The sequence below is a fragment of the Lutra lutra genome, chromosome 18, assembly GCF_902655055.1.
Source record: "Lutra lutra chromosome 18, mLutLut1.2, whole genome shotgun sequence".
In the NCBI taxonomy this organism is placed as follows: Eukaryota; Metazoa; Chordata; class Mammalia; order Carnivora; family Mustelidae; genus Lutra; species Lutra lutra.
This window is the reverse complement of record NC_062295.1, coordinates 23,589,243-23,601,915: the sequence shown is the minus strand read 5'-3', so window position 1 is coordinate 23,601,915 and position 12,673 is coordinate 23,589,243. Positions and strand designations below refer to the sequence as shown.

Genomic DNA, 12,673 nt, shown 5'->3' with positions numbered 1-12,673 from the left:
CCTCTGTCAAATAAGTGAATACAATCTTTAAAAAAAAAATAAAGAGTTTTGAAGATATATATTAATTCTAAAAGTGCACTTTTCAATTATTTAAGTAAGGACTTAAAGAAGGATGTGAGAGAAAGTTAGAGAATGGGGAACTGGGTTTGGTGTTTGCTTCAGCTCTACCATTTGATGCGTTACCCAGAACCCTAAGGATTGGAATGCTGAGTCCCTGGGCCCTGCCCCAAATCCCTCTTCAGCCTGAGTTTTGTTTTTGTTTTGCTCTTAAAAAATGGAATTGAAGTACACATAATGTAACATTTGCCCCCTTAATATTGTCCAGGGTCCAGTTCAGTGGTATTAGGTATAGCCTCGGATGTCTGCAAGGAGCACAGAGCTAAGCACAGGAGCTCTGGATTCAGCCCATATGGACTTGAACTCCTGGCTCAGCGCATTACTACATGGCCTCAGGCAAGGCATGGAACTTCAGCCTTAACATCAGCAAAGAAGAGATACTCAGAGTCTTGACTCCAACATTGTAGGGCTGGAAGGAGGCCACGGGGATGAAGCCCTTGCCAGTGCTTGGCTCAGAGAGTGCCTCAGTGCATGTGAACCATTGTTGTTATTCTAGAGCTTGGAATTCAGAATCAGAATCAGGCTGGGTTTCACGCACAAGGTCACACGGATACAGCTGGGTCCTAGACACGGCTTCAGCTGAGTCCTGAGCAGAGCCTCCAGGTCGAGGGGTCTGTGGAGAGTTCCTGGCTCTCAGTACTGAGTAAGGCTTCTGTTCTCCATTCTCTTGGGGCTGCCTCTCTGTTCCTCTGCATCACTCAGGATTGGGGGAGGGTGGTGGGGGTGCCATCTCCAGCCACAGGACTGGACTGAAACTCGGGATCTATAGCCTGTCTGGGGCCCCTCCTTAGGGCACATGTTTCCTCGGATCCTATGTGCCAGGCAGTGTGCCAGTCACTGGGACAGTGCCAAGATGGATCTGATTCAGACCCCTCCCTCTAGGATCTTACAACTGAACTAGGGGGATAAAATGGGCATGACTATGCCACTTACCCAGTTGATAAGTATTTATCGATCACATACCGTGTGTACGACATCGTGTAAGATATTGAGTCCCAGTCGCAAAAATCCCCAGGAGGGAGAAATGACGGTGGTTGCTTTGGTCCTAACCCATCTAACCCAAGCCTGGCCTCTAGAAATGCTGTCGAGATGGATGGGTGGATGGATGGATGGATGGATGGATGGGTGGATGGGTGGGTGGATGGGTGGGTGGATGGGTGGATGGAAGTAGGGTAGATGTCTGGTCGTTAGGGAAGGTTTCACATGGTAGGAGATCAAGCCAAGGACCTTGCAGAATAGAGGTTACTCACTGGAAAAGATGGTACAAAGATTCCGTCCTCAGGTTCATTCGAGAATCTGGGAGGCCATTAATCTATGAGGGTTCCTTTAGGGCCTGAGTGGAAAATTCAAACGGCTATAGGGTCCAGGAAAGGACAGGACGGGCATGGAGGCTGGGTGCTTACTCTGGTGTCTTTACACCTGAATGCCTCTTGGTTTACCTTACATTTGTGCCCTTGTCATAGAGACACAGGAACCAAAACCTGCTTCCCTTACAGGAAAAACATCAGCACAAGCATAGCTGCTGTTCCTCAGGCTCAGACAGGGAGGGCTTGGGAGTGGAGGATGAATCAGGGGGTGCAGTCCTGCTAAGCGGGGGTGCCAACTCTGTTTGAACCAGTTTAGTGGAAGAACATGAGTGAACTGTTTCCAGCTCTACTGATGCATCAAAAGCTAGAAATCTGGTTAACTGTTTTTTTTTTTTTTTTTTTTTTTTTTTTTTATTTTTTTTTTTTAAAGATTTTATTTATTTATTTGTCAGAGAGAGAGAGGGAGAGAGAGCAAGCACAGGCAGGCAGAATGGCAGGCAGAGGCAGAGGGAGAAGCAGGCTCCCTGACGAGCAAGGAGCCCGATGTGGGACTCGATCCCAGGACGCCGGGATCATGACCTGAGCCGAAGGCAGCTGCTTAACCAACTGAGCCACCCAGGCGTCCCTGGTTAACTGTTTTTAAGATGAAATCTCCCACTTTTAAAGTAAGTATCAACTCAAATTTTTGAAAGAAATTGCCCACCAGTTGAAACACACTTTGGAATTGTAGCTACCAGTCTCTAACTCAGGGCACCGAGAGACAGATCAGGTTAGAAGATGGGCCGAAGCTAAATTTTTAAGGGGCCTTGAACGCCGTGCTAAAGACTTTTGACTTGAGCTCATAGCTTCAGTTTGGGGCCAAAAACGCTTTTTGAACAAGGGTGTGGTTCGAGGCAAGAGTCTGGGGACCGGTGGGGTGTACAGTGGCATACGAACCAGCGGGGAAGCAGTCAGGTTTGAAGGTCACCGCAGTAAGGAAGGTTTGTGACAATGCAATCGAAAGATGATGGCAGTGGGAACGGAAAAGACGAAGCGGACAAGAATAAGATGAAGTGGAAAAGGGTCCGGAGAGGATGAGGGGAGTCGCGGGGAGCGGCGGGAGAAAAGAGAAGCGAGGTTCCACCGTGACCCACGTCTCTCGCCCGAAAGGGAAGAAAGGCAAGGGCCGGCCAGGTCGGGTGGAGGCCTACTGAGAGGTCCCAGAAGCCGGCCCGCATCCCGACGGGTCAGCGGCGCCAGGGCCCAGCCTGCGCCGCGAGCTCCGGCTCCGCTCCTCGCTCCGCCGAGCGTCTCCAACCAGCCCGACTACAAAAGCGGCGGCTGCGGGGACTGAGGGGGCACCTGGGAGCAGGCGAAAGGAGCGGGCGCTCGCTGAGCCGGGGCTCTGGAAGGCTCGAAGTCCCTCAGGGGAGCACCGCCGGCCCGCCGCGAGCCCCCGCGGACCGGCCCGCGGGGACAGGCCAGGGGCCCCCCGGCTGCCACGATCGGAGACACCTCTTGCCGCACGGCCGGGTGCGCCCCCGCCCCGCGCACGGGGCTCGCTCTCTGGAGCTCGGGGCGCAGGAGCTCTTGGAGCCCCGCCCCGTCCTGTGCGCCCCAAGGCCGCCGCCAAGCGCCCCGCGCCCCGATCCCGCCCGTGGGGCGCCCGCAGTCAGGCCGCGGCCGGAAGTGCGCGCTGCTCCCGCCGCCCGCAGGGCCTCTCTAGCCGCCGCGGGCGCCCGCGTCTCAGTGGGAATAACCCCTTCGGCCCCAGCGGGCCCGAGCCGCAGCGGGAGGGGGAGTGGCGGGGGAGGGGGTGGGGGTCGTCCTCTTGTCCCTGCGGAGGGCTGACTTGGCTTGTGTCCTCCCCGGGCGACGGTTCGGTGACCCTCGTGCCCATATCAAGAGGACAGCGCCCAGCTCGCTGGGTTCGTGCGCCCACTCAGCTAAGGCGCTGAGCCGCCTCGGGCGGGTTCTTGAACCTCTCTGAGCCTCGGCCTTCCGATCTGTAAAAATCACGGTGCTTACCTCAAAGGCTTGCTGTAAGGATTCGGTGAACATGTGAAGGATTTAGAAGAGGGCCTGTCGCCTAATAAGTGTTCGGGAAATGCTAGTCGTCATTGTCACGATTTTTACTGCTACCTTTTGAAAAAGGACAGGTGTTCGAGGGTCCGTTTTGTGACAGGACAATGAAGAAAGTGACAGTCTAGTAAGAGCTGCTGTCTCTTGAGGGCCGTCTTTGCGCTGGGTTCCTGACACACCTATCTCTACAGCCTTAGGCCAATTCCGTGAAGGCAATACTACGATTCCCATTTCATGAATGGGGTTAGGAACTGAGTGGATGTCGGCATGGGATTTGGACTCAAGGTCCTCTGACCCCGGAGCGTATGCTTTTTCTTCTCCTCCACAGGGCAGCACTGATTTGATTGGATTTGATTTTTAAGAGTTTATTTGAGAGAGAGAGTGCCTGTGTGCAACTAGGAGGGGCAGGGACAGAGGGAGAGGGAGAAGCCCACTCCCTGCTGAGCAGGGGAGCCTGATGTGGGGATCCATCCCAGGACCCAGGACCCAGGATCATGACCTGAGCCAATGGCAGACAGATGCTAAACCAACTGAGCCACCTAGGCCCCTGCAGCACTGATTTTAGGAACCTTTTCTGGGAATTCTGACCTGAAGCTTCAAAACCAATAGGACTGTCAGACAGGAATGTCCCATCAGTCCTGGGCAAAGGTACCCGATTCCTACACCAGGCTAACACACACAGTAATGAGCAATGCTGGCCCAGCATGGACGCTATACTTGCTTAAAGACAAGGATCTTGTGACCTTCAAAAGAAGTAAGTTGCAGACATCCAAAGAGAGAAAGACACTGGGCACCTGGGTAGGTCAGTGGTTGAGTGTCTGCCTTTGGCTCAGGTCATGATCTCAGGGTCCTGGGATCGAGCCCCTCATTGGGCTCCCTGCTCTGCAGGAAGCCTGCTTTCCCTCTCCCACTCCCCCTGCTTGTGTTCCTGCTTTTGCTGTCACTCTGTCAAATAGATAAATAAAATCTTTTTAAAAAGAGAGCAAAAGAAAGACACTGAGTAAATATATATTTCAAAGTTTATTTTTTAGCAATCTCTACACCAACTTGGGGCTGGAACGCACCACCCCAAGATTGAGAGTCACATGCTCTTCCAAATGAGCTAGCCAGGCACCCCCCCTTTTTTTAACATTTTATTTATTTATTTGACAGACAGATCACAAGTAGGCTGAGAGGCAGGCAGAGAGAGAGGAAAGGAAGCAGGCTCCCTGCTGGGCAGAGAGCCCGATGTGGGGCTGGATCCCAGAACCCTGGGATCAGGACCTGAGCCGAAGGCAGCGGCTTAACCCACTGAGCCACCCAGGCGCCCCAACCCCCCCTATTTTAAAAGATTTATTTATTTTAGAGAGAGCGCATGTGCAGGGGGAGGGGCAGAGGGAGAGAGAGACTCTTAAGCAGATTCCACGCTGAGCGTGGAGCCGCACATAGTGCTTGATCTCACGCCCCTGAGATCACGACGTGAGCCAAAACCGAGAGTCAGACACAATGGACTGAGCCCCCCAGGCACCCCTATTTTTTAAGGATAAAATATAACCATGTTTTCAGGTGCAAAACCAACCAAGTCCAACCTTTGACATGACCTGTGGAAACCTGGGGGGCCAGTCCAGCCGGCCACTTCTCCCTGTTTCCACTCTCAGGGTCCCTCTGGGCAGTTCCAACTGGGTTCCAGCGTTTACTACTAAACGCCCTTTGTTAGTGAGTTCGTGGAGCCTGGAGGATAGGGTCAGGCTGTGCCCTTGCCTTTCATTCCCTAGGCATTTAGCAACTTGACAGTCATGCAGGAAGTCACCAGGAAAAGCGAAGGCATGGCAGCTGTGAGGAGAAAGGGTGGGTGGCCATGAGAGATGGGGGACAAGGAACTTTCTCACCTTCACGCCCCTTGGCCATGCTGCTCCCTCTACCTGGTGTAAGCTTTGGGAGGGCAGGACTTTGTCCATCTTGTCTTCTGCACCCTAATGCCAAGAGAGTGTGAGGCTTTCCCCGGGTCACTCCACAAGTTACTGGTTTTTCAGAATAGGGCACTGGGGCATCCCACGCCATGTACCCAAGGGCAGGATGAGGAGTATGGCGCCACCCAGGTCTAATGACCACATTGGCTTTCTCCAGTGAGGAAAATCATGCCCTTACAACATAGGGTGGATGTTTTCTAATAAGATTCCTTTTACATTTTTCCTTTTCACTTCCTTTTATATTTGGGGGAAAAATTCATATGGTATAAAAGGATAAAAAAGGGAAAGCAGGCTGCCCTCCTGACTATGCCTGTCCCCAGCCCCTGTCATCATCTCCGGAGAATTGTGACCGATTTCTTGTGTCGTTCTAAAGATAGTCTATCCATACGCAACACAAATACGATAATGCACACTGTGGTCCCTTGCTTTTCCCCTCCTTTCATGTACAAAGATATTGTGGAGACTGTCTCACGTCAGTGTGTGTGTATCTGCTTCCTTTTTTTCACAGCTGCTGAGTATCCTGTTATATGGATATGCCGTAATGTATTTAATCGACTTCTTGTTAGTGGACTTGTAGGTTACATTCAGTCTTTTGCTGTAGAAGCAACACTTTGCTGAATAGCTTAGTGTGCAGGTGCCCCCGTGCCTGTAGGACCTTAAAGTGGAGTTGCTGGGTCAAAGGGTGTGCACATGTTGAATTGCGACCAGTGTTGCCAAATTTTCCTTCCCCCAAAGAGGCAGTGCAGATGTATGCTCTTACTAAAGATGTTTGAGAGTTCCTGATTCCATGTAGTCTATAAGCAAATTATATTTGCAAACCTCTTAGGTTAAAACTTGTATTTCATGGTTTTTATTTGCATTATGAGATTTCTTTTATAACAAACTCTGGTAAGAGGAAATTGAAACCTGACAGTGGAGGTAAAAAATTTTTTAAAAAAGCATCGTGTGGTTTTGAATCAATCCTCACCTCCTGATCTGACTTGGAGAAGTAAAAAGAGAAAAATTGCCAGTGAGTGCTCCAAGCCACCTGACTCACTAGAGGAGAGATACCAAAATCTAGAGACAGACAAATTGAAGTCCCAGTTTTCCAAACAAGGGAAAGATATTAATAACACAAGCCAAAGGCCAGAAAGCTTGATGCTTATCTCAATTGGGATCCTAAATCAGAGCATCAAACAGGTGATTTGCAAGATGGCTTGGTGCAGGGAGGAATAAGGGTCCTGAGTCCTACAGGAAGGCAATGAATCACAGCTCATACTAGCAGGGCGACCTTGGGCAAGGTATTTCCTGTATCTCTGAACTTCTATTTTGTCAGCATAAAGCAGGGGCACCAATACCCACCTGCCGGAGTTATGATAAAACTAAAATAACTCATGTCAATTGCTTGGCACAAAAAATATTAATTAAAATGGAAGGAAGAAGGTCAAATCCAAGCCCTCTGGGGTTACAGGCTCTAGACCCCTGAGAAAAAGGAAGGTGACCGGGAGACAGAACAGCTAGAAGTAGGCACAGCTTGATTGCCCCTGTTAAAAGCAGGCTTACTCCAAACCTAGTGGTCAGATCTCAAGGGTGAAATGCCAAACAACAAAAGCTCCCTATATTATCCCTCTAACAACGTGAAACAAAGCCATCTTCTTGCCCGTGTGTATTTCCAGGGCCACTCTCTTCCATTCTTGGTGATGGCTCTTGGAACTGGCAAGCTAGAGCTACTGTGTATCTACCAAACCCCAGACCCGAAAGATACATGTAGCTAAGCCCTTATTAGGATTGCTTAAGCCTGGGATGTGTGATTTGTAACAATGGCTTTCAAGGCAGACTGGCTGAACTTGCGAACCTAGCACAGGCATGAGCCATCTCCCACAGCACTGGGGCGTTGTGTGCCCATCTGTCTCTGTGTTGGACCAGATTCAGAACTAGGGGGTAGGGTTGAAGACATGTCCTCCGCATCACGAAATGTCTTTTTTTTTTTTTTTTTTTTTTTAATCAGAGAGAGACAGTGAGCACAAGCAAGGGGAAGGTAGGCAGAGGGAGAAGCAGGCTCCCCGCTGAGCAGGAAGCCTGATGCGGGACTCGATCCCAGGATGTTGGGATCATGATCTAAGCCAAAGGCAGATGCCTAACCGGCTGAGCCACCCAAGAGTCCCAAAATGTCGTTTTGATGAGGACTCACAGAACTTTCTCCCGTGTCTCACATGAATCACATAACCAATATCTGTCCAGACCTCTAGAAAGTTCGCCAAAGGGTGCCTCACTTTTAGCAATTGTTTTGGGTATCAACCCTGGGCATGTTATCATGTCCCCCTATGTTTCACCTTTGCCTTTTCTGTTTTGGGTTTGTTTGGGTTTTTTATGGTCTTGTTAATAACACTTTACTACTGCTGCTGTTATCAGTGATAATGGCCAGTGCTGAACAGCTGTGGGTCTTCCTAGATGCCAGGCACCTGTTGTAGAATATGTGGCTCTGTAAATGCCTTGGGTCCTTTTTGAAACCAAGCAAGGTATAAATAAACAAACAAGCCCAACTGCCAGCCTCGCTCTTAAAGGTGTCTTTTTAATATCTGATTTAATATCTTTTTAATATCTATAATATCATACATGCTAGAGAAAGGCTGTACATCTTGGACCTCATCTCTTTCTGGACATATATTTGGAAATGAACAAGTCTACAAAGCAAAACAAAATCTTTTAGCAAACAGAAGCCATTTGTTAAGGGGTGCTTGACTGGCTCCATTGGTTAAGCCTTTGACTCTGGTCATGATCCTGGAGTTCAGGGATCGAGTCCCACATGGAGCTCCCTGCTCAGGGAGGAGTCTGCTTCTCCCTCTGCCTCTGCTTCTCCCTTTGCCTCTGCTGCTTCCTCTGCCCCTTTCCTTCTCCCCCTGCTCATGCTTGCTCTTTCTCTCTCAAATTAATAAAATCCTTATTTAAAGAAAGAAAGAAAGAAAGAAAGAAAGAAAGAAAGAAAGAAAGAAAGAAAGAGAAACCATTAGTCAAGGGACGATAACCTTACAAGAATCAAACCCTACGAGCTTGGTAAGGAAAGCAGTGATCCCTAGAAGGCCACAGAGAGCTGCAGTCCCAGGATACTCTCACATCCTTTATAAGGATAAAACAAGAATAAGGACTGACCGGTCAAGGGCTCACTCACACGGGGCCCTGATCTGAACGGTCATGCCATGATACCTTTAATACTCACATCCACCCTATGAAGTAGGAATTATTTTCTATGGTTGCAAGGTTTCTTACTAGGTTCACAGACCAAGGAAATTTTCTAGATTTCGTTTAGATGGATTTCAGCAAGGCATGTAATCAAATCTTTCCTCACATCCTTTAGACAAGACAGACAGACAGAGACCGACTATCATGCACTTAGAGGCACAACTAATTACAAGGTAACACATCACCAAAGCCAGGGAAATGCTCCTAGATCTGACCCAATATTTCTATTTCTGGAACTATCTTTTAAGAAAACAATCAAAATTGAGGTGACATATACTCTCAGAGATGTTCACCGAAGTTTTATTTATAAGAACAAAAACGGAGGCAGTGTAGATATTCAGCAACAGGGAAATGACTCAGCAAAATATGGTGTAGGTAGAAAGAATTCTGCAGACAGCCTGTAAAATTATGGCCATGAAGACGATGAAGCACCAAAAACATATAACTAAGGTTAAAAAAAAAAAGTTTTGAAAAAAATTCAGGAAGGAAATACAATGAAAGGCAAAAATAGTTGAACTAGGAGCAGATGCAAAATGCATGATTTTGTTTTTTTATATTTTCGTTGGTATGGTTATACTATTTTTCTAGTGTAAAAAAAATGTATTTAAGCAAAGATAAAAGCTGAAGCTAGCTACAGGGGGAAAAAAACCAAGGGTCAGTGTGAGCTCACACCGCATTCAGTCCTCACACTCTGGAAGGGTTGTTTTCCTATTTTGCAGATGAGGAAATGGAGAATCAGAGAAGGTCCAGGAATTAGAACAAGGTCTCACAACTGAATGTGATAGAAACAAGAACTGAAACAAAGTCTGACTTTGGTGGCGGCTTTCCAGGTGTCTCACAACTGAGGAAGTCTCCACAGGAATTTTAGCAATTTACGAGGAAGGTGCCCCCTCGGGGCAGACAAATTGCAGAAAGATCCCTTTTCTGGGCAGGCAGCCCCTGACCCATGGGTTGGCTGGGGGATTAAGCCTCAACTGAAATGTCATCATATTGGTCCCCGTGGCCGATGCCTTTGCATAGGATATAACCTGCACCAGCGCCCAGATGGGGAGACAAGGTGGCATCCTGGTGATTGATGTCAAGGTCTTTGCCAGTGTGCTGAGACGGCACCGGGAGCAGGGTGGTCCTTTCTGTTCCCCTTCCCAGGAGAACCCTTTGAGGGCACTCAGGGGAGAGTATCAGGTTGGTGCAGAGGACTTTATCACCACTGCACGCTCACTGTGCCTCTGTCTCTGTCACTCCTTCTCACATACACACAAAAAGAGCCCTTTAGACCCTTATTGTGCAACAATATACAATGGCACTTATTAGCATAATTTAATATTGGTTGAATTTTTTTGTTGAATTTTTTTTAAAGATTTTTATTTATTTATTTGACAGAGAGAGATCACAAGTAGACAGAGAGGCAGGCAGAGAGAGAGGGAAGCAGGCTCCCTGCCGAGCAGAGAGCCCGATGCGGGACTCGATCCCAGGACCCTGAGATCATGACCTGAGTCAAAGGCAGCGGCTTAACCCACTGAGCCACCCAGGCGCCCTTTGTTGAATTTTTTAAGAAGATTTTATTTGGGAGAGAGAAATTGAGCACGAGCAGGGCAGGGAGGGGCAGAGAGAGAAGCAGACTCCCCCCAGAGCAAGGACTCCTATGAGGGGGCTAGAATCCAGGCCCCCTGGGATCTTGACCTGTGCCGAAGGCGACAGACGCTTAACCCACTGAACCACCCAGGCGCCTCTGATTGAAGTTTTTATTGTAAAATTCACATAACAATAACTTCAACCATTTTGAAGTCTACAGTTCAGTGATATGTAGTACATTTACAATGATGTGCAGCCATCACCCCTGTCTAGTTCCAGAACACTCTCATCACCACAACAGAAGTCTTGTACCCATTAAGCTGCCACTCCCCATTCCTCCCCGCATCCCGCCCCCTACCCCTAGCAACCATTCATCTGCTTTATGTCTTTCTGGATTCACCTGTTCCGGATACTTCGTATAAACAGAATCATAAAATATGCAACCCCACACATCTAGTTCCTTGCACTTAATAAAATAGTGTTTTCAAGTTCAGGGGTGCCTGGGTGGCTCAGTTGGTTAAGTGTCTGCCTTCGACTCAGGTCACGATCTCAGAGTCCTGGGATCGAGCCCCTCGTTGGGTTCCCTGCTCAGCAGGGAGTCTGCTTCTCCCTCTCCCTCTTCCTCTCCCCTCCCCGCCCCTGCTTGTGTTCGCTCTCTCTAATAAATAAATAAAATATTTTAAAAAAAAACCCCAAAACAATGTTTTCAAGGCTCATCCACATTGTAGCACCTATCAGCCATCTATTCCTCTTTATGGCTTAATGATATTCCGTTGTATGGATACACACCACATTTTGTTTATCTCTTCATTCCTTGATGGACATCTGAGCTGTTTCCACTTTGGGGCTATTATGAAGAATGCTGATATGAGCATCTGTGAACAAGTTTTTGTGTGGACATATGTTTTCATTTCTCTTGCATGCAGACCCGGAATTGCTGGGTCATGGGTGGTCCTCTGTTTAGCTTTTTGAGGAACCACCAAATTCTTTTCCACGGTGGCCGCAGCATTTTCCATTCCCATCAGCAGTGCGTGAGGGTTGCGAGCTCTCCACATCCTCATCAACACTGGTTACTCTTGGGTTTTTATAAAGTATTATTATTGTAACTGTCCCTGTGGGTTCGAAGTGGGATCTCACTGGGGTTTTGATCTGCATATCCCTCGGGGCCAATGATGTTGAGCATCTTTTCATGTGTTGTTGGCCATCTATAGATCGTCACTGGATAAATGTCCAAGTCCTTTGCCCATGTTTTAATTGGGTTGTGTTTATTGTTGTGTTGTTACAGTGACTTTTTTTTTAAGAGTGGTTAAGGCAGAGGGAGAGGGAGAATCTTAAGCAGGCTCCATGCTAAGTGGGGAGCCCGACATGGGGTTTGATCTCATGACACTGAGATCATGACCTGGGCTGAAATCAAGAGTTGGACACTTACGTAACTTGAGTCACCCATGTGCCCCTGTGGTTCTTTATATATAATGGATACTAGTTCCTTATCAGATACATAGTTGGCTGAAGTTTCTTCTCCCATTCTGTGGTTGTCTTCACTTTCTTGACAGTTTCCTTTGATGTACAATATTTTTAAAATTTGATGAAGTCCAATTTACCTACTTTTTTTCTTTTGTTGCTTGTATTTTTGGTATCATATCTAAGAAACCATTGCCAAATTCAAGGTCATGAAGATTTACCCCTAAGTTTTCTTCTAAAAGTTTTGTAGTATTAGGTCTTTGAATCATTTGGAGTTACTTTTGCCTTGTATTTATTTTTACACTCATAATTAGCAATTTTCTTTTTTTTTTTAAGTCTTAACCTATTTAAGTACTCCCTACACCTAACAAATTCACAACCCTGAGATCAAGAGTTGGATGCTCTTCCGACTGAGCCAGCCAAGTGCCCCAGGAACAAGCAATTTTCTATTTATCACACTGACATTGAGTTTCTGTCTCAGATATGTTTTATTCCATGAAGAAACACACACTGAGGAAAAAATATCAAATAACACTAGAGAGGGTACCCCGATGTGGCCAAGATGGCAAGTAAAACATAGGAATCCCTGCAGTCAGATTGTGACAAAAGAGGAGGGCAGTTCTCTAGGAGACAATGTCATCTGGGAAGGACGGGGTAGGATTTAGTGGGATTTTGAAGAAGGGAAGCCCCAGACCCGCAGTCAGCAAATCCAAGGCTCATAGACCCCAGGTTCTCAGGGTTGTTCTGTGATCTGAACATGTTACCTGTCCGAAGTCCTGTACCCCCAGGAGTAAACGAAGGGTGAGGATAACCACCTCATATCAAGAGACACAAATGTCTGAATGTGAGTTAAAGTATAGGTTCTTTTTTTATTTTTTAAGATTTTATTTATTTATTTGACAGACAGAGATCATAAGTAGGCAGAGAGGCAGGCAGAGAAAAAGAGAGAGAGGGAAGCAGCCTCCCTGCTAAGCAGAGCCCGATGCA

At 47.6% G+C, this 12,673-nt stretch overlaps 1 protein-coding gene across 1 annotated transcript in view; it reads left to right on the top strand.

Moving 5' to 3' along the window:
* The first annotated feature begins 648 nt into the window (after positions 1-648).
* Positions 649-12,673, top strand: part of ZNF629 (zinc finger protein 629) — a 29,279-nt gene continuing 17,254 nt past the window's right edge. The window contains exon 1 of the mRNA XM_047713638.1: positions 649-760. The gene's annotated coding sequence lies outside the window, so the exon portion shown is untranslated. The remainder of the gene's footprint in view (positions 761-12,673) is intronic.